The sequence below is a fragment of the Capra hircus genome, chromosome 21, assembly GCF_001704415.2.
Source record: "Capra hircus breed San Clemente chromosome 21, ASM170441v1, whole genome shotgun sequence".
In the NCBI taxonomy this organism is placed as follows: Eukaryota; Metazoa; Chordata; class Mammalia; order Artiodactyla; family Bovidae; genus Capra; species Capra hircus.
This window is the reverse complement of record NC_030828.1, coordinates 66948092-66969499: the sequence shown is the minus strand read 5'-3', so window position 1 is coordinate 66969499 and position 21408 is coordinate 66948092. Positions and strand designations below refer to the sequence as shown.

Here is a 21408-nt window from a genome sequence, read left to right as displayed (position 1 = left end):
GCGGCGGTGGACGGGGCTCGGGGTCCCTCTGTGCCGCTTGCGCACCCCGCCGCTCAGCGTCCTCTGTCGGTCGGTGCTCGGTTCCCCTACCCGCTGCAGCGGTCCAGGGCCTCTGGGTGTGCGGGGGCTCGTCCCACAGGGAAGTCACCGTGACTCAGGCTCTCCTCTTACACTGGGGCTCGCACGGGCAGGGTCAGGATGGGACGAGTCCAGGAGGCCGGTTGGGAGGTTGAGCGTGTCATCTGCACTGGAGGGAGTGACACCTCCCCATGGGGACTGGGATGGTGTCCTGAGACCAAGCCGCAGCGTGAGAAGTGAGAGGTGTGGTGTCGCTTCCCGGGTCCTTCCTGTTAGGAAACGCCCACGCTGCCCTTTCTTTCAGATGCTTGTTCAGCTTGGGTGACCGGCAGGGAGCTCTGAGAGAGACCTTGGACTCATAGCATCAGATATATTTTTAATACAAGACAGGTCTTACATAGAACGTAACAGTTGTTTGCTGGAGACGCTTTGGAATTAACATTGTGACTTCTCAGATTTTAAAATACCTTTTTAAGGTTTTGGTTTTTTAATCTGACTTCCAAAAACGTGGTTCCTACTTGTCCCTGTCTGACAGTGATGCTGTAGCCTGCAGTGCATCCAGGTCTTCCTTTTTCTTTAATCCAGCTCTGAAAAGTCAATAGGCCGGACAGACACTGTGCTCTGGAAATAGTAGGAGAGCCAGGCAGCTTCCTGCTGAGAACATTCAGGGGAAGAACTAAGTAGGAGTGTGTGTGCAAAGTCAGTTCACTCAGAATCACCAGACATCCTGGGAAATCGTGATTCAAAACAACAACAAAAAATCCAATAACACTTGTAATATAAACCTTTCATTTTTACTGAAGGATTAAGAAGGAGGCTGTTTTTTGATTGGTTCTTAGAACATGCAAATGTAGGCTCCACAAAGCTAAGTGTTCTGTTTTTGAAATGTAAAACATGTGCCAACCTATCAGTAAAATTCTGTTGATTTATGGGAAGCTTTTGTCATTTGCTGATTTTCAATGTGTCTCATCTCTGGCTATCTAGTGGGAAGGTGACCAGCTTACCAATGGCTGGATAAAACCAGATTGACTGTCTTATGTACAAAGCAGCTTTCTTCCTCTTACTGACTCACTTATTTTGTGATGGTGAGCTAAAAATAAAAGACAAAGGAAGATGTTTATTCTCTTTCTCTACTTTGTGGCTTGAAGATTTTCCTTTGTGTTTCATTCTCCTTATGCTGACATTTTATTAAAAAAATATCAAGCAGGGGACTTGTTTGCCTGTTTTTTTAAAAGTGCCTCAGAAATGCATAGGTTCCGTCGAATAATTCAGTGCAGGTAGTGTGGCATCCGGTCGAGGGCACATGTAATGTTGATGTTCAGATAAACAGCGTTGAACACAAGTGTAGCTATTTTTGTCACATCTAAAATACAACTTCTCCTTAAACAAACTTCTTTAAAAAAAAAAAATGAAAGCACACAACTTGGTTCTTCTGTACATTCATGAGCATTTTGAAAATGCACGGTTTCCATCTTAATCTTGCAGGGCAAGGGTGTGAAACTGCCTTGAATACCCAGGAGCACCAGCCTGTGTGGGACTGAGGTGGGTGACAGCTGGTGAGAGGTCAAAGCCACCGGGGTAGGTGGAGGGGCCGGCCGCTCCTCATTTCCCCCTTTTGGAAGAGAAGTGAGTGCGTTGCTTGGAGGGCCGCTTGCTGGGTTCTTGCTCTGGTTCAGAAGCAGTTGCCTTGAGAGTAGGTTAAGTACTGCAGTTGCTGGGCGAGTTACTGTTGCCGTTTTGAATGTTCTCGTTCCTCATGTCTGGCCACGGGGGGGCTTCAGGCTACTGTATTTTTGTCTCCTGAGATGTCTGACATAGGATTCGGTTCTGGAGGATGCATATAATTTTTGGTAAAAACACTTCTTTTCCTTCCAGAGACATTTATTCCTTATGTAAAAATATACAAAACTAAGTATGGTAAACAGCTTAAACGAATTTTGGATAAGAGAAGATTACCTGTGAAAAGATGTAACTTTTTTTTTTAAACACCACAGTACTCCTTGTATATCAACCATCCAACTCAGAGACTTTGTCAGGTTGGACTTGGATCATTTAGTATTCAGCTCTGTACAGTTGTTATGAACACTGATGTTTAGGTGCAGAAGGTTTAGGAGCTTAAATAACATGTCCTGTTGGTCTCAGGACGTGTGCTAGAAATTTTTTTTCTAGAACCGTGACATAAATTTGTTTTTCTGTTGTTTTCAGTTGTATGAGTTTAAGAGTAAATAACACTCCCAGGAACCAAGAATTCCACACACTTGGCGCCCAGACAGGAGAGTCCATGCCATACGCACAGATCACCAGTACAGAGTATAAGGACGGTTACACGGTGTTGGGAAAGCCTTCTTGGAGGCAGTAGATTCTGCTTTATTCAGTCGGGGTCAGCGCTCAGAGGCTCTTCCTCAGGGCTGGGCAGGAGTGGCCCTTAGTGGGGAGCGGCAGGCAGTGCCGTGGGGCCGGGCGGGGCTCGAGGCAGCCAGGCAGGCAGGGCCCAGGACAGCTGCCTGGGCGTGGGCTCACACTGGGAGGAGAGTCGAGGTGGGGGGCACAGTGAGTCTTCTCTGGTGAGCCTGCGATCACACGCATATAGTGACCCGCGTCTGGAGACACTGAGCTCATGGTCTCCGTCCACGGCTCTTGTAATTCTCCTGATAACCCTCAGTCCTGCATTATCCCTAATTGGCCATTGAGGAAGCCGGGGCTCGGATCACGCATCCCACAACACCAGCGGGGCAGCTAAGTCTAAGCTCAAGCGCATGCTGTCAGTCACTGTCTGCTTCATCTCAGTAATTTTTTTTTTGGCTGCACTGGGTCTTCGTTGCAGTGCACAAGCTCTCTGGCTGCGGCAGGCAGTGGCTCAGTTTCCCCTCGGCATGTGGGATCTTAGTTCCGCAACCCAGTACTAAACCTGCGTCCCCTGCACTGGAGGGTAGATCCTTAACTAGGGAAATACCAGTAGTTTCCTTAAATATCCCTGATACCTTTTGAATAAATGAATGAATGAGTCAGGGACCCACGCAGGCTCTGCTGTGCCCTCTTCACCCCTCAGTATACAACTCTTCCCCAGAGTGGGGGGGCACTGTGTGACCTGCATCACACATTAGTTAATGCCCGGGTTTTTTTTTTCAAGTTTATTTTTTTCATATGTATACAATTTGGTGATTTTTTTTTTCTTTTTTTGTATATTCACAGAGTTGTATAACTACCACCACTGCCTAATTCTAGAACATTTTCATCACCCTGCAGAGAAACGCTATTTCCATTAGTAGTCCCTCCCCATCCCCCTGCCCCTGGCCCTTGGCAGCTAGTAGTCTACTTTCTGTCTTCATGGGTTTGCCTGTTCCGGGCATTTCCTATAAATGGAATCATAAAACACGTGGTTTTTGAAACTGGCTTCTTTCACTTAGCATAACGTTTGTAGGAGTCATCAGTGTTGTACTGTATATCAACATTTCTTTTTTATGGCTTACTAATATTCCATTGTATGGATAGACCACATTTATCCAATTAAAGGAACAGAAAAATTTTCCTCATAACATGATAAAGAGGTACAAGCTTTCAGTTACAAAATAAATGAGTCACAGGTATGAAATGACCAGTATGGGGAATATCGTCAGTAGTTATGTGTAATTATGTATCTTAAGCCAGAAGGCAATGGCACCCCACTCCAGTATTCTTGCCTGGAAAATCCATGGATGGAGGAGCCTGGTAGGCTGAAGTCCATGGCGTCGCCAAGAGTCGGACACGACTGAGCGACTTCACTTTCACCCGTTGGAGAAGGAAATGGCAACCCACTCCAGTGTTCTTGCCTGGAGAATCCCAGGGACAGGGAAGCCTGGTGGGCTGCTGTCTATGGGGTCGCACAGAGTCAGACACGACTGAAGTGACTTAGCAGCAGCATGTATCCTAAGAGTTCTCATCACAGGGAAAAATGCATTTTAAAAAATTTGTTTAACGTCCTATCTACATGAGGTGATTGTTGTTACTCAGCTGTTAAGTCATGTCCGGCTCTTTTCGAACTCCTAGACTGCAGCATGCCAGGCTCCTCTCTCCTCTGCTGTTTCCTGTAGTTTGCTCAGATTCATGTCCTTGAATTGGTGATGCCATCCAACCATCTCATCCTCTGTCATTCCCTTCTCCTGCCTTCAATCTTTTCCAGCGTCAGGATCTTCTCCAGTGACTCAGTTCTTCGCATCAGGTGGCCAAAGTACTGGAGCTTCAGCTTCAGCATCAGTCCTTCCAATGAATATTCAGGACTGATTTCCTTTAGGATTGACTGGTTTGATCTCCTTTCAGTGCATGGGACTCTCAGGAGTCTGCTCCAACACCGCAGTTCAAAAGCATCAATTCTTCCGCACTCAGCCTTCCTTTTGGTCCAACTCTCACATCCATACATAACTATTGGAAAAAACATAGCTTTAAGGACCTTTGTCAGCAAAGTGATGTCTCTGCGGTTTAATACACTGTCTAGGTTTATCATAACTTTCCTTCCAAGGAGCAAGTGTCTTTTAACTTCATGGCTGCAGTCACCATCTGCAGTGATTTTGGAGCCCAAGGAGAGAAAGTCTGTCACTGAGATGTCCATGAGATGATGAATATTTACTAAACCTGTTACAGTCATCATTTCACAGTGTATGTAAGCCAGATCATTACGCTCTGCACCTTAAACTTGAAAAGATTTTAAAAAAGGATTTACTGTCTTGACATCTTGCATATATAATGTACAGCAATGTTAGTTATAATGTTGTCCATTGCACCAGAGTACTTATTCGTCTTATGACTGGAAGCATACATTTTTAGTTTTGATGAAGCCTAATTAAAATTTTAAAATTTTCTCGCTTGTGCTCTCAAAACTTCATTGCCTAATGCAAGGTCACCACGGTTTGTAGCATTTTTTCCCTAAGAGGCTGATGGTTCTAGCTCTCACTCTTAGGTTTTTGGCCCACTCTTAGCATCTTAGCTGGTTTTCATCTTTGGTCTGAGGTAGGGGTACAGTTGTTTTCCTGCGAGTGGTTGTCCACTGTCCCTGCACCATTGGTTGAAGAGACTGTTCCTTCAGCCCTTTGAGTTTTCTTGAAGTTGTGTCTGTTTTGAGCTTCATACAATGGAATTATGAGTACTTTGCGTCTGACGTACGTCTTCTTTAAAATCATAGTGCGTGCTTTATTTTTGGCTGGGCTGGGTCTTCCTTGCTGCTCTCAGGCCTTCTCTGGTTGGAGCGGCGGGGCTGCTGCCCAGCGGCGGCCCCTGGGCTCCTTGCAGTGGCTTCTCCCCGTGGAGCATGGGCTCTAGGGTGTGCAGGCTTCTGTAGCTGTGGCGCCCGGGCTTAGAGCCCAGGCTCAGGAGTGGTGGCGCTGGCAGGTGCTCCCGGGCATGTGGGGGTCTTCCCACAGCAGGGATCAGACCCGCGTCTCCTGCGCTGACAGGCGGGCTCCCAGGGAGGCCCTGTGTCTGATCTCGCGCACCTCCCGCTCTGCCCTGGGGACAGGTGCATCAGGGCTGTGTGTTACAGCGGGTCACTCTTTCTTCTTGATGAGAAGTATCCCACTGCAGGAATAGGATTATTATTATTAACATAGATAATATTATGTTATTATTGTTATATTATCATTATTATTATAGTAATATCCTGTTATCACAGATTATTCTCCATTCTGTTAGCGGACATCTGGGTTGCTTTCAGTTTTTGAAGGTTATAAATAAAGCTGCTGTGGAAATTCTTGCAACTTTTTGGTAGATGTAACTAACTAGGTCATAGGGTATGTTAACTTACAGACACAAATGGGGGAATGGAAGGGCAATAAATCAAATACTCTGTATAGAAGATAGTGAAAGAATTGTTTACTTGGATTACCAGTTTTCAAAGAATTTGAATGAGACTGTTCGCTTTCACCTAAGATGATACTGGCTACCATTGACTGTTAGTTCCTCAAAAGCTTTACTAATCATGAAATTAGAAGCAGCTATTGCTTTCCTGTGCAGAAGGAAAACCAGGCCTTTCTGAAATGCCAGCAATAGTATACAGAATTTTGATAAAATACTACCTACTCAATGATTACGTTAAACAACAGCAAAAATAGTGGAGTTAATTTTTTCCTTTGGTTTTTAAAATTGAAAAATTTTAATGTTTATGAAACAAAAAAGAGTCACTTATGTGAGAAATAAATAACAAGGGGGTAAAAATGCTGTATATTTATATGAACTTGGGCTTTGTGTTTTCAGGGTTTTTTTTTTTTTCCTATCAAAAGCAGATGATATCTATCCTGCAGGTTTTAAAGACTATTTTATGAATTCCTGAAACATATGTAGATGTTCAGAAAGTGGTGATGATTTTATAAACTCTTTGGGGTGCAAGAGAGAGTAAAAGACAAATTTAAAGTATTAAGTCAAGATTTTATGTCCTTAGGTTTCTTAAATTGAACCATGCCGTAAGTTTAATGTAATCATAACAGAATGCCAGTGGATATTTCTGGTTGCTAAAAGTTCCCCCAAATGACTGATTACTGAAAATAAGTTGCCGCCTTTTCAATGTATCAATTGCTGGTGATTTGCAAACTGCTTATTTCACTCTTCCCATTCCTTCTTAGTTGCCCTTTCTTCTCCAGATACTATTTTTATCAATGTCCTCTGTTAAAGAGCAGTGTCTTCCAGGAATATGCCAGCAAGGCTGGGAGTTGGGGGCCAGGAAGAGCGAGTGAGGACTCACTCTGGTACAGGGTTCTGGGGGCGGGAGCTTTGAGCTTCTCCATCCTCCTGTCTCAGTCCGGTGGGCTTTGTGAATCGATGCAGCCTGGGAGGAAGAGCTGCAGACACCCCCTTCCTTGTCCTGCTCACGCCTCCTTCCTGCCTGCAGTTCCCGCCCAGTTGTCATTGCGTGGGAGGGTGGCGGGTCTGGCTTTGTGCTGGGAAAGGGTGAGGAATCAGGGATTTCTCTTCCTGCTCCGCACAGCAGCTTAGCTCATTTCCGGATCCCTTTTCCTGGTGACGGCCTCGCCCTCCAGGGTTGTCTCATCCTGGGCGTGGGCAGCGCCCTGACCAGGTGACCTGCAGGGAGTCTCCTGTCACCACGGGGTGCACGGGGTGCTACCTTCTGTCTCCGTGGGTGTGTTGATAGCTCAGTCGTGGTTCCCACATGACTCTGCCACCCCGTGGACTGTAGCCCAGACTTCTCTGTCCATGGAACTTTTCCAGGGAAGAATACTGGAGTGGGTTGCCATTTTCTTCTCCAGGGAATCTTCCCGACCCAGAGATCGAACAGGAAAAACTGAAGAAAACCATTTTGTAAAATCACTCATTTCTCCCCAAGGCTCTCGGGAGGGTGCCCGGGCGGGAGCCTGATGCAGGCTAGCAGGCCCGTCTGGGCAGGGCACTGCCAGGCCCTGGTGCTAGCCAGAGACGCATCCTGGGCCATTGAGTTCGTTTTAAAGAAATCGTTGTGTTTTGTGGGTTGCTGTGCTGGGAGCTTGAGACATTCATCTTTGTAACCTAGAGTCATGGTTTGTTGTAAACAGCCAAGCCAGACGTCAGTAATACTCACCCCAGCCCCATGCTGGTGGGCTAGGTGGTCATTGTGATGCCAGCACGGGTTTGGAATAGACGGACTTGCCCCCCACTCCAAGATTAGTGGGGATGTGGCCTGAGGGATCTTAGGATCCCCACCAGGAACCGGACCCCCAGCCTTGGCAGTGAGAGCAGAGTCCTAACCGCTGGACTACAGGGAGGTCCCATCGTTCTTTAACAAAACGTTTGGTGAAAATGAAGTCAGACATTTAAACTAGGCTCCCCTCCTCCCGTCTTTTTTCTTGAAAGCAGCAAGCTCTGTGGAGTTGTCTGTTCTGTGTCTTCACTCCCGCTTCCCCATTCGCAGACTCAGTCCCATCAGACTGCTGCCTTAGTCAGGGCCGCCCGTGGCCCTTAGTTCTCAGCCTCAGGTTGGAGTCCTGGCTTCCTGCGCCCGCGCTGGCCACTCCCCCAGGCTCGCCGCCGCCTCCTCTTCTCCCGTCCTCCTCCCAGAGCTCCCTGGGCGCCGTCCTTGCCCTCCTTTGCCCCACTGACTCCTCGGGGCCTCGTACGGGCTCCTGACCCTGATGCAGTCGGGTCCCAAGACCCCAGTTCCCACCCCTAGCCTGGTCTCCTCTCCAGAATCCAGACTCTTGTAGCGGCCCCCTCGGAGCGCCCGCTGGACACAGCAGCCGCCGGCCCCGCCTCATCCGAGGCAGCTCCCTCCTCCCGCTTGCTTAGGCCACGCCTTGGATAATTCTCCAGGCACACTTCCGGTCCAGCAGGAAATCCTGTCGGCTCCACATTCAAAATACAACCAGGATCCGACTGTTGAGACCACTGTCACCCTGCGAGCTGTATGTGAATATCCCTGCCCCACTACACTCCCATTTTCCCTGCCGTTTTTTTTTTAATCCGAAGGGTTTACAATTTTCTGTATCATCTACATGTTCCTTACATGTGTTTTCTTTTCTCTCTTATTCCACTAAAATGTAAGCTTGATGACGTTAGGGATTTTTGTTTGTTCACAGGTTTATTCATGCTGCTTAGTGTCATTCTCTGCAAATAGTGGGTGTGGTCCTGTGTAAAAATGCTGTTGTCTGTGCTGTGGTGATACAGGAACTACCACCTATCCAATAAGAACCCAAAGGGCTTTGTTTATAAGTCGCAAAATCAGAATCAATTTAATAGATATTTATTAAGCACCCACCTTCTTTTCCGTTTGGCTTGTCACAGGATGTTGAGCATAGTTGCCTGTGCTACACAGGAGGACCTCGTTGTCTGTCCATCCTGTATGGAATAGCTTACATTTTCTGATCCCAAGCTCCCAGTCCAGCCCTCTCCCAGCCCCTTCCCCCTTGGCAACCGCAGTTATTCTCTGTTTCCCTGACTCTGTTAAATTATGAAAACTTTTTGAGTTAAATTCTGGAATGGGGTACATTAGAGGGTAACAAAACGTGAAGCTTTTCTCCATTTATATCTGTCTCTCCAGTGTATCCCCCAAAGCCAGAAGGTAGCTTAGGTGGTCTCTTGGGGAAGATTACTAGAACTGATCTTCCTGACACGGCCCTAGCACTTTCTAAGCTTCTAGCTGGCACCTCGTTTTTCTTCCTTTGGATCATCTAAGACACAGAAGGGCGAGACAGCACTCCCCACCAGCCCCAGAAGCCTGACCCCAGGGCCCTGAGAAGACCCAGACCTGAGGGGCTGCGCTGGCTTTGGGTTCGAGAAGCTCTGGCGTGAGGGTGCAGATCGCAGTCCTCTCGCTCGTGGGACGGGGTGAGGCTGCCAGGCTGTGGGGCGCTGGGCGCGGGGCTCCGCCCGTACCTGCCCAGGTCTGGCGCCCACTCAGGGCTGCCGTCCAGTGGCCACTCGGCTGCAGGCACACTAGGAAAGGCTCTGAGTCGGTGGGTTCCTGTTTCACAATCACGCTCCCTGTAGATGTTGCCCTTTTCTCTGCCCTCCACCTGTCCTACCAAAATGAGGTCAAACAGAACAGAAAGAGCTAAAGCTCTTACATCAGAAATTCTACTTCAGAAAAAAATACGAATCTCTTAAAAGGCTTTTGTCCCATTTTCCCCGGAAGCAGAAGGGCGACACACCCGCTGTGCTCGTTCAGGCCTGTCTTCAGCACCTTCGTTTTCCGGTCGCCGTACTGTAATTAATGGCGAGCCTTTGAGCAGGTCTGGGAAGCTGACAGCGGCTGAAAGCCCTGACCCAGGGGCCTGTTGATCTCTGCCTCAGGCAGAAATTTTACTTTCGTGGCCCTTTGTGTTTAGAAATAGGTTCTTAAACTGAAGGAAAGTAAGTCACGTGTGTGGAGATGTGAAGGTCATTACAGCAGTCAGAAGGTTCTGCCACGCCTCCATGAGTCACAGCTGCTCTGATGTGTCCAGGGAGAGGGATAGAAAAGCTGATTAAAGTGGGGGGTCAGCGACAGCTAGTTCCCTGGGGGCAGGGGAGGCGGAAGGGCGGCTGTCCGGTGGTCTGGACCTTGCAGGTGAAGCTGCCCTCCCTCCACTAAAGTAGCGGCTCCAGGCGCCTGTGCTCCAGGGCAGCCCTGCTGGGTGAGGCGTGCCTGTGAGTCGCGTCGCGCCCTCACCTGGGTGAGAGACCATCCTCCAGGGCTGTGCAGGGCCCTCTTGGAGTATCTGGTTTACAGGGCTGCTCAGTGGCAGTTACTGGGTGCTACGCAGGAGTCTTCTACATGCAGCCTGCCTGGCAGAGCTTGTTGGTAGTGAGTGTACCTTCTTGGTTGGTGATACAGCTGGATTCTAGGATAATTTAGGCAGTGGTTTCATTTGTTGATTTGCTGGTTGTAGTTCTTCAGTCACTAAGCCATGTCCAACTCTTTATGACCCCGTGGACTACAGCACGCAGGCTCCTCTGTCCTTCAGTGTCTCCCGGAGCTGGCTCAAACTCATGTCCATCGAGTCGGTGATACCATCCAACCATCTCCTCCTCTGTTGCCCTCTTCTCCTTTTGCCTTCAGTCTTTCCCAGCATCAGGGTCTTTTCCAATGAGTCGGCTCTTGGCAACGGGTGGCCAAAGGATTGGAGCTTCACCATCAGTTCTCCCAGTTGAATATTCAGGATTGATTTCCTTTAGGATTGGCTGGTTTGATCCCCTTGAAGTCCAAGGGACCTGTTGGTAAATATGACATATAAACAAAAACAAAGAGAGACATGTCACCCAGCAGTAATGACAGAGCTCCCGAGTAGTGAGGACGTACCGTGTGCTGGCCCAGTGCTGAAAGCTTTTGGGTTATCGGGTCTCACGCTCCTGTAACTCCTTGGATGCGCACTCTCACTCTCAGTCCGCAGGGGAGGAGATGAGCTCAGGGATGCCTTGTGAGTGTGCCGGGCTCCTGCAGCAGCCTGTGCTGTTGGGGCTTCACCTCTGGACCCACAGCGGTTGTAGTCGGCCTGGCCACGCGGGTGTGCCTTCTACTGAGTGATGGGAGAGTGATCTTCAGCGAGCTTCCCCCTCCCCCGCCAGTTGGTTACCGGCTATACATTCTGTACTCCTGAATTTTCCTTCTCGTAAATTCAGCAGGTAGGTGGCCAGGACGAGTGTGGCTCAGATGGAAGGGCCTGGACGGGCACGGTCTGCCTGGCCCACCCACCGAAGCATCGTGCAGTCGTCTCTTGTTCTCAGGTCACAGTTTCGCAGCATGTGCACAGGTGTTCCTTGCTCATCAGAAATTAGGCTTTTGTGCAGGACCTCCATTAGTACCTGTTCTTGGTAACGAAGAGAAATTCTGGGAGAATTTTCATGTTTCGGAAAAAAAGGCAGAAGGTGAAAATACTGACGAGTGTTTATGTTGCAGAGCACCGTCTATAGAGGCAGCACCCCCAGCAGAGAGGGGGCCCCGCCAGGCTCCCTCCCCAGGAGCCCCCCCAGCTCTGCAGTGTCTGAGTGTCTCTACGTCCGTCTCTGTGGATCAGTTAGCAGACGTGTCCTGAGGCGATTGCATCTCGGCTTAGGAAGGATTTCCATTCCCTTCTCCTAGGGGATCTTCCCCCAGGGATTGAACCCTGGTGTCCTGCATGGCAGGCCAGTAGCTTACCATCTGAGCCGCCAGGGAAGCCCCAGGGAAGATGTCCTGGGAGCACTCTATTTTGGGTAGCGGGGAACCCGTGTGTGACTGTTGGCTTTTTCATAACGTGGCATTGTACACTGGGATTTTTTTTTTTTTTTAACAAAACATATATTTGTATTCACATCCTCGAGGGATCTGGCTTTAGAAAAGAGATGTGTTGTGAAGGTCACTCACTTTACACGGGTCTTTGCTTTGACAAAGGAATCCCAAAGGACAGGGCCGCGGCTGCTCGTGGAGAAGACTTCACAGTCTCAGAGTTGCTGCCTCCTTGACTGGGAGCTGCAGGCAGGAAGGCAAGCAGTTGTGAGTGATGCCCATCAGTGAGGCAGCAGAGTTTTATTGCAGTGATGTCAAAGCAAGAGGGACCACATGAAGAGGAATTGAGGAAGGCAGGCCATCAACTCTGGAGTGGAGGCAGAGATGCGGGGTCATGTGACTGACCCCAGGGTTGGTCTGGGAAGGCTCGCCTCCTTCACATAACATAACATAACATAACAGCAGGCTGTTGGAATGAGATTTTTCCTGGTTTTCTGTTGACTCACTGCGGCCTCCCCACCGCTGCTTCTCAGATTTTCACTGACTTAGTTGGAACCTTACTTGTCTTCTGAGTCAGAGCATTAAAGGACTTCCTTCTCAGTCCTCTAGAATCTTACACTGCTTTAGGTTAAAATTAGTGTTTCTTCACTTCACAGTATTGTAGTCCCTGATTTTCAGCTTATCTGAAGAGTTCATGGTTGGAGAATTTTTAGTTGGGAGTTAATAGGGCTTCTTGGAAGCTTCCACTTTCTCGGCTTCTTATGAAGTATAGCATTCTGTCATTTAACCAAAGATCATCATTGCTACAACAAGTAAAGTCCATTTAATGTAACGTAAGCACATTTTCCACAAACTCTGGGACAGGTGTGACTCCCATTGGGGTGTCGGATCTGCGCTGTGGGGACAGACTTCACCCCGTCTTGGAAGCGTGAGCTCCCCGGAGCCAGTGCTGGGGAGAGTGCTTGCTTCCTGCCCGGCTAGGTCAGGACCCGGCCCGGGGAGCCCTGCCCCAGACGCGCAGTGGGGCTGAGGTCACGCCTTGCCCTTCACGGTCCTCTGGTGGCCACACTCTTGGGTCCTCGGGGTGCTGTCCCTCCACCCCCCATGCGGGATGCCCATCACTGCACCTCTTGAGTGGTGGGGGTGGGGGGCCTCCCCAGGATTGGGGCTGACTGTTCGCAGAGGAAGCAGAGCCACCCCTCGCATCCTCTGCGTGTCTCCTGGCCCTTGGGCTCGGGGTTCCTCCCTGGTACGTGTACTGTTTGGACTGGGTGATCTGAAAGGCCAGTTCCCCGGGTGTGAGTGCCACGGGGCCTAGGCTGGGCCCGGGGGCGGGGGCCCAGCGCGCCCCACCCCGCAACACCAGGCCGCCCCTTCCGGCACCTCGTCCAGCTGGTCTGCTCTTTCCTCCCTAGATAAACAAACCAGAGGGTGGGGCATCAGTTTCTCATTTCACATTTTCAGTCAGTTTCAGCGAAAGTGTCTCCCTCTGCCCCAGTCCTTCCTGGTAAAGCTATTCTCTGTTTAGAGCGAACATAGAGATCCCCGTTTGCCCTTGGAGTTGCCACTGGTTGTCCTTGCTTGGCTGATTGATTGATTGCCCTTTAGAATCATGAGAAGTTCTGTAGGAGGAGGATTAGGTTATGGAAGAATGAAGAGAATAGGAAAATTTTTTTCCTAATCAAGGTTTAGCTGTCTAAGGGCTAAGCTTTATTCTGTCTTTTTTTGGAGGAAAATATCCCAAGTTGTTGAATGTATTCTTAGGAAAAAAATGAAGGTGCTCCTAGTGGAGATGGTCACCTTTCCTGATGACTGGTTGCTGAGGCAGCTGTGTTTGCTGGTTCCCTTGTGTTCCACTTGTGGGGGGCGTGGGGGGCGGGGTACCCCTCACGGGGCCCTGCTTCGTAACACCACATTCAGGCCCGAGGCACTGAAAGATGAGTGTAGTGGGACTGAGGGGCCCACGGGGTGTTGTGGAGGAGGGGCGGCAGCAAGCTCTGTTGAAGGATGCTCAGGTCGGCAGCAGGGAAGTGCTGGGACGGTGCTGGTTTGGGAGAAGATGGTGCTGAGGGCTGGAGGGTGCATGCAGGCCAGCACCGGAGGGCGGGGTGGTGGCTTTGTGACTGCCTGATGGGGTGGGCTCTTGGGGGCGGTCTCAGGCCACAGCTGCAGGTCACCCACCGTGTGTGTGGGGCGGGGCTCCGAGTGGTGCCCACCCCAGCAGTCGCTGAGCGTGGGTCCCCACGGGCCGGCCAGCCCGCGCCCGGCGTGCTGCCCCAGTGCAGGGCCCTCCCGTGTTTGCCGGTTGCTGGCATGAGAGGAGAGGTCACCTTACTTTTTCTAAGGTTCGGAGTAGTTGTGTTGTCTTACTTCAGAATCTGTGGGTTCATTGTTACCATGAAAAAGCAAATGTTATTTTAAGCATTATAATGAATCTGTTTTCTTCAAGCTACCCATAATATCTGACTTCTGAGAGAATCTTAATATAAATTATGTTTCAAATGAATCCCTAATGGTGTTTTGGTTGTGATTTTGCTTTGCAACCTGACTGTTTAAAAGAGTGTTGTGACAAGCTGCTTGTTCCCCATTGGGCACAGCTCATAGAATCCTGGTCTTGTATTCTGAAGAGCACCGGAGCTCTAGGCTTAGTCAGTGGAGCAGCCTTCAAAATGCTGCTGCCCGGCTCCCTCCCAGTGAGCTCCAGTTTCCTCCCAATAGGAAGCCACCCTGGGGTCAGCTGGCTGCTCTGAAGTGAGACACTTGTTTGAAAACATGAACCAGCAGTAGACTCTTGGGAGAACAGTCCGTTTGGTCTCGTCTCCGACTCCGACTCTGCAGCAGGAGCCATGAGTCCTGTCCATCACTGCTGCCCACCCACTCGCCCTGGAGTCTCCCCCTGCTCCGCCCACATCGCAGGCAGCGCTCTTCCAAAGGGTGACCCGGTGCAGCATCGTCATCCTCATCTATGCTTCCTCCCACCGTGGTGGGAGGCGGCGCCCCCACCCCCATGCCTGCCCCACAGCCCCACCCACGCTCCAGATACCAACTGATGATCTTTAAAAAGAGGTTAAATGTTTTGAAACAGTCTCAAACTTACAGAAAAGCTGCAGATAGCAGTATAAAGAATTCCCTCAACAATTCGAGGGTGAGTTGCTTACATAACCCCCCCTTGAAGGCTGAGTGTGTGTTCCCTGGACGCCGTAGTCTGCACCCTCAGATCAGGACTTAGCATGGCACTCCCCCAGGGCCACTGTCCCACCTTCTCCCACAGCAGAGGGGCCGAGATCCCAGCCCCTCTGTGCTTCCGTCCTGTCTCCCTCCCTTTTCGGGGATGTGCCTGGCCTCGCCTAACTGTCACGGCTGAGCCCTCTGTAGGCCAGTCATTTCGTGGACTGTCTCCACAGCTTAGGCTTCGCTCCTGTGTCCTCGTGGTTGAGTTCAGAGTCCAGAACGTGGTGATTCTCGTTGTGTCCTCTGGGTGGTGCAGTCTCCCTCCGATCCCCGGGTCTGCAGCCTGTTGGCCAGGCTGCACTGTGAGGTCGCTGTGTCTCTGTTCGATCCATTAGTATCCGTTTGGATGTACTTTGAAACTGTAAATATCCCATTTCTCATCAGATTAATTTATTATCCTTGTGTATTTCTGAGCTTGTTTTATTTAATGGGTGGGATGATCTGTGACTGTGACTGTTTGTTTCCATTCACTCTCATTCTTTGAGTGCTTGCTTGCTTTCGGGCACAACAGGGGGCTCCAGGCTCACCTGTGCTTGCCTGACCCAGCTCTGGAATCGATGGAGGAGCCCTGGTTCCTTAGCTGGAGAATGGTGTTTAGAAACCAAGATCTTTCCTAATGATGCTTCTTGTTGGGGTGGTGCTGCCTCCTGGCCCTCCATGGAGACAGAGTGCGGCTTCTGTGTGTGTGTTTGCACACCGATTACATCCACACGTTGAAAGCCGTGAGTTCTCACTGCTGCCCCCACTTCTAATCCAGTACTGAGGGGCCTTTGTCCTCCCTTTTCTGACAGTCGTCGTCCTGGCTCCCATGGTCCTGGGTCTGGTTACTGAGGGCATCAGGCTTTCTGTGTGGAACAAGCCCCCTGTCCCTGCTCTTACTGTGTCTCCCACACGGATGTCTTCCTCACCCCAGCATCGCCCAGTTTGGGCTCTAACCCTGCTCCTTGTTGGGCTCTGCCCAGGGCGCCCCGGAGGGAGACGGAGGGGGCTGGAGGAGGGAGAAGGGCCTGGCAGCTTCCTGCCGGCTCCTCTTCCTTCGTGGCATTTGTGAACCCTGGGCAGAGGGCTCCGCGCAGCCCCGACTCCATCCCGAGTTTCAGAGTTGAATCTGGGCTCACCTCTGCAGGGGACACCTGGCCCCCAGCTTCTTCCTGGCAGGAAGTGTCTTCCGGTCGTGGGCTGTGGGCCCCGGTTTGGGTGTTTTCCCACGCAGCAGCTGGCCAGTGCCCCTCTCAGCTTGCGGGCCTCCAGCCCCTATGACCTGCCTCCGTGCTCAGAGACCCCGGCTGCCGCCCACCCTCTGAGTGCCCGCTGTGCGGAGCCCTGTGCCCAGCCTCACCGGCCCTGCTTCTCCCTGTGGCTCTCCGGGTCCCCGGGTGTACCGGCTGCTTCCTGCCCCTGCTGCTTCATGGTGATCCCGCGCACTTGCATCTCCTCAGTTTCCGAGCCACCGGCCCTGTCTGTCACATTTTCCTCAGACACGCCCGTGGGCTCTGCCTCCAGACGCGGCCTGGTCCGGAGGGCGGGCTCCCTGGCCTCTGAGCTGACACTGGCGCCCTGTTGGAAAGGTGGCTCTCTCCCCTCGCCTTGTCTCCCTCAGTCCCTCCCGCCAGAGCGGTTTCTGGCCTCTCAGCGCTGCTGGGCTTGCAGGAGGCCTGCTGCTCTGAGGTGATTCTCTGTTTGGGTTCTAGCTAATGCAGTCTCAGTGATTTTTACCTAGCACTGTAACATTTTTACTGTGTCTTCAGAACTGTTTGAAGATATTTAGGATTCTTCAGAAATAATGCTTTCCTTCTGGATTCTTTTTAGTGCTCTTTATTTTAAAAATTAGATTTTGTTCTCATAGTTAACTTCCTGTTGCTTGAGTCTTACTTCCTTTATCTTTTCAAGCTTTCATTTGGGGTGTTCCCATGGTTCTTCCCCTGTTTATCAGATTGGACTGGATAAACCCGTGGTCATGCATTTCAGGGAAGTTGTTCAGAGCTGTGTAGAACGCATAAACAATAAAAATTGTTTCATCAAGAAAGTAAGAGGACAGCTTGAGGAGCATCAAGTAGGACCGTTGATGCGGAAAAAAGAGGCACCGAGAGAGCCGGCTGGGGCTCCTCTGCCACAGGGGCCTCCTGCCTCCCTGCCTCAGCCCCTGCTGATGGGCCCCTGAGGAGGAGGGGCTTTTTGCCTGTTTTATGGAAAATTTAGTCAGAGGAGCAGATGCCTTTTCTAAGGTAGCAGAGCTACCAGGTGTCCCACTTAGAACTTGACTCCCCTGATGGAAGGAAACCAGGACTTTCCTGGTTCCGCGGCCACATGGCCGCCTCCTGCCAATACGGGAGGCGTGAGCAGAACTTGGGGATGTTTCCCTGGACTGTTCACCTGCTTACAGATAGTCACCACTGGAAATCAAGACAGACGTTTCTAACCAGGTTCCAAAGTACTCTGAACAACAGATGAATGATGAGTTGACTGTTTTAAAAAGCTGTTTAGCCAAAAATAGGGTTGACTATCAGATCTTTTATTAAAGAGTTACAACTTTCTAAGCCCTAAGAATAGAATTATAGAAAAAGTGAAGTTGGTTTTATTAAAAGTAATAATTGCCATAAAATAAAAATAGTGCAGTTCAGATGAAAAGAGGCAGCAGAGTGGAGGCCTGGTGTTTACAGTTGTTATGTCTGACAAAACCAAAGTAAAGTACTAACGTACAGTTGATTAAAAAGGGTGAAGCAGATGTCATGAGGTCATGAGGTCAATGAGCAGATGTCATGAATGGATAGTTAACATCCCAGGGCATACAGCCGGATATGGGAGAACATTACCTCACCAGGCATCAAGGAATGTTTTAATTTCAAAGGAAGACAAGGCATCAGTGTGGGGTGGAAGACAGGTTAGGAACCAGAAAAATGTTAGCACCCAGAGGAGAGTCCTGGAATTTCATCCTAAAAATTAACTTAAAATAGTGTTAAAAAAAGAAAGAAAAATCTGTGTGTATGAAAAGTTTCTTGCAAATTTATTCATCATAAGGAAATAATTTTAAAGAAGTAAACCTTTAAGCTCTGCCACCCTCCCAGGAAGATATTCTTTTTTTTTTTTTTTTAAGTCTGTATTGAAGTTTTGTTATAATATTGCTCACTTTATGTTTTGCTTTTGTGGCCCAAGACATGCGGGGTCTTAACTCCCTTACTAGGGACTGAACCTGCCTCCCCTGCACTGGGAGGTGAAGTCTTAACCTCTGGGCCACCAGGAAAGTCCCCGGGGTAGATATTTTTATTAGGCCCATTTCCAGTTGAGGAACTGATGTGCAGAAAAGTAAATAAGGTAATGCAAAATTCAAACTACCAAATTTTAGAAGAGGTTGGCAATAGAAAGGAAGGTCTTACTGATGCTATAATGTGAATTTGAAAAACATGATACTTGGTGAAAGAAGCCAGGCATGAGGAATCACATACTGTTTGATTCCGTTTATAGGAAATGTCCATAAAAGGCAAATCTACAGAGACGGAAAGACAATCAGTGGTTGCCTGGGGCAGGAGGTGGAAACAGTAAATGGCACGAGAGATCTTACTGGGAGAGCTGACATCTTCTAGAACTGATTTATAGTGGTGGTTGTGCAATTTGATTAATGTACTAAAAACCATTGAAATGGGTGGATTACATGATATGTAAAAAATGCCTCAATAACGTTATCAGACAAAGAAATGGAATTAAAATGTGAAAACCTAATATTTACTGAATACTGAAAAATAGGGATTTTTTCCAGTGCCAACAGCTCAACCGGTTATTTACCTAAACTCATCTTTGTTGAGCACCTATTATGCGCCATGCATCATGCTGGGATATGGAGGCACACTGCTGAACTTGACCTAGTATTGGCACAAGATCCTCGACCTGATGGAAGGTATGGACTAGCAGCTGTTGGGAGTGAGGTGGTTGTCTGTCTCCACGAGCTCCCCCAGGGTTTCTGGAGCTCTTTCATCGCTCATCGCTGTTTCCCCAGAATTAGCACAAGGAGGAGCTTGTGCTGAAGTTGTGGGTGTGTCAGCTTACTGAAATATTATGCAACTGTTAAAATGATAGTTGAGTGGTTTAGAAAAGATGCAAAACATGAGAAATTGAAAGCAAAATATGAAAAATAGCTGTATGGACATTTACTGTGTCTACAATCAAGGGCTGGAATGGGAACGTGGGAAGTTACAAGGATTTGCAGCACAGGTGGGGTGAGTTGTCTTTGACCTCCATGAACACTGCTGTTGGGCCTGCGCATTTATGACAGCGGGCTGCAGCAGAGTGCCCCGCGCTATGTGGAGCCCCCGCCAGGAGGAGCGTCTGCCGGGCACACACTGCATGCGCAAGGCTCAGCTCCTTCCCAGGAGCGCCGCAGCATCGCCTTCCCAGGCTTGCTCTCCTGCTGGGGGAGGATGTGCTGGGCACGTCAGCTTTGCCGGGAGTGTCTTCTTCACGGTAAAATGAAGGTACCATTTGGTTCCCCCAGAAGATGCTGAGAGAGGTGATGGTCTTCAATGGCTGTTGAAAGTCCGCATTTCCATGAGGATTCCTGAGAATGGATATTTTGGGCGATGTTTGAAATAAATCATGAGGCACCATAGGTGACCTTTGAAGTTCTAGCTCAAGAGTTTTCTTTAGCCTTGCTTTTCGCCCCTAAATAATTCAGACCCGGTGTGTTCTGTTCCCTAATCTCGGCGCTGATGGATATTTACAGTGGCGGCAGTGGTCATTTACTACCAGCAGGAGCCAAGAACCTTCTGCTACTCTTTGTTCCTTGGATCAGCAAACCTTGCTTGTCAAACCTTGGTGGACTGGGCAGCTATTTAAGGAGGAAATAATTGAGTTAAATTAAGAATGTGGAGCTCAATTAGAAGTCCAGAAGAGATTTGCAGGATTTGAGGAGAGAGAATGTAGCTGCAAGGAGATCCAACCAGTCCATTCTGAAGGAGATCAGCCTTGGGTGTTCTTTGGAAGGAATGATGCTAAAGCTGAAACTCCACTACTTTGGCCACCTCATGCAAAGAGTTGACTCACTGGAAAAGACTCTGATGCTGGGAGGGATTGGGGGCAGGAGGAGAAGGGGACGACAGGATGAGATGGCTGGATGGCATCACCAACTCGATGGACGTGAGTCTGGGTGAACTCCAGGAATTGGTGATGGACAGGGAGGCCTGGCGTGCTGCGAGTCATGGGGTTGCAAAGAGTTGGACACGACTGAGCGACTGAACCGAACTGAACTGAACTGATGTAGGTGCACATGCAGTTATAACAGAGAACCCAGAGAGAACCTTCGTACGTTTGCCCACGTCCCCCCAGGGCAGTGCTGGCGAAGCTGTCCTCGTGGAGGACCTGAAAGAGCTGTGGAGAGCAAGTCCAGGTCGGCCAGACACAGGACTGCAGGCCTGAGGGTGTGAGCGCTGTGACGGGCCAGGTGAGGGCCGGGCGGACGGCGGTCACGCTGCGTCCTGTGCCGGTGGGGCTCCCGACCTGGGGCTGCTCTGAGAGCTCACCACCAGCTGGGGGCCCCAGAGCAGCAGAGAGCTCCTGTTCTCCCACAGCTCTGGGGCCAGAAGTCCCAAGTCGGGGGGTCAGCGGGGCCGTGCTCCTTCTGCACGCCCTTGGGGAAAGCCTGTCCCTCCCTCTCCCAGCGACTGGCAGCAGCAGCAGTTGGGGGCACCCCTTCCTTGTCACTGAACCCCTGGGCTCTGTGCCTCCATCTTCACGTGACTCCCCTCGTCGTCTCTCTGGTTTAGGTTTTTTGTATGTGGGTGCCAGTCGTGCTGGGTTTGGGACCTCCTCTTAGCTTGATGACATCTGTAGAGACCCCACTTCCAAGTCAGATCACATCCACAGGTTGTTGGGGAGACACTGTCCAACCCGGTCCACATTGCACAGGAACCTGGCTCTGTTTTCTTCTCCCTGAAGCGTGGGTGATCACACAGTGAACCTTGAGAATGGCGTGCGGCCTGCGTGGGGGCGCAGTGCTCCCAGCCTGCCCCCCGGCACCGCCGGGGGCTCCAGCAACTCAAGCTGGTTACCGGGAGTTGGGAGAGTGCCTGGAGTCCCTCAGGCTGACGCGTGGCACCCAGAGGTCACAGATCTGGCCCGCTGGCCTGTGCTGCCCTGCAGGAGAGTCGAGCGTCCACAGCTCGCTCTGGGGAGAGCCCCACTGCCCTGAGTTTCCCAGGGGGCCTTTGTTGTGACGGTGTTTGTTATGACACGTGTTGAAGTACAGGTCCAGTATGAATGCCCACCTTAATCTCGTGTAACTTCTGATTCTCCAGCTGTCCATGCCTTCCCAAAGGTTGGTGTTTAGTCGCTACATTGTGTCTGACTCTTTTTGCAACCCCACAGGCTGTCCATGGCATTTCCCAGGCAAGAGTACTGGAGTGGGCTGCCATTTCCTTCTGCAGGGATTGAGCCACCTTTTGCTACCTAGGCAGGTGGATTCTTTACCACTG

General features: G+C 50.1%; 1 protein-coding gene across 2 annotated transcripts in view; it reads left to right on the top strand.

Annotated features, from left to right (window-relative positions):
- Positions 1 to 21408, top strand: part of CDC42BPB (CDC42 binding protein kinase beta) — a 104894-nt gene that overhangs the window by 20266 nt on the left and 63220 nt on the right. The window lies entirely within an intron of this gene.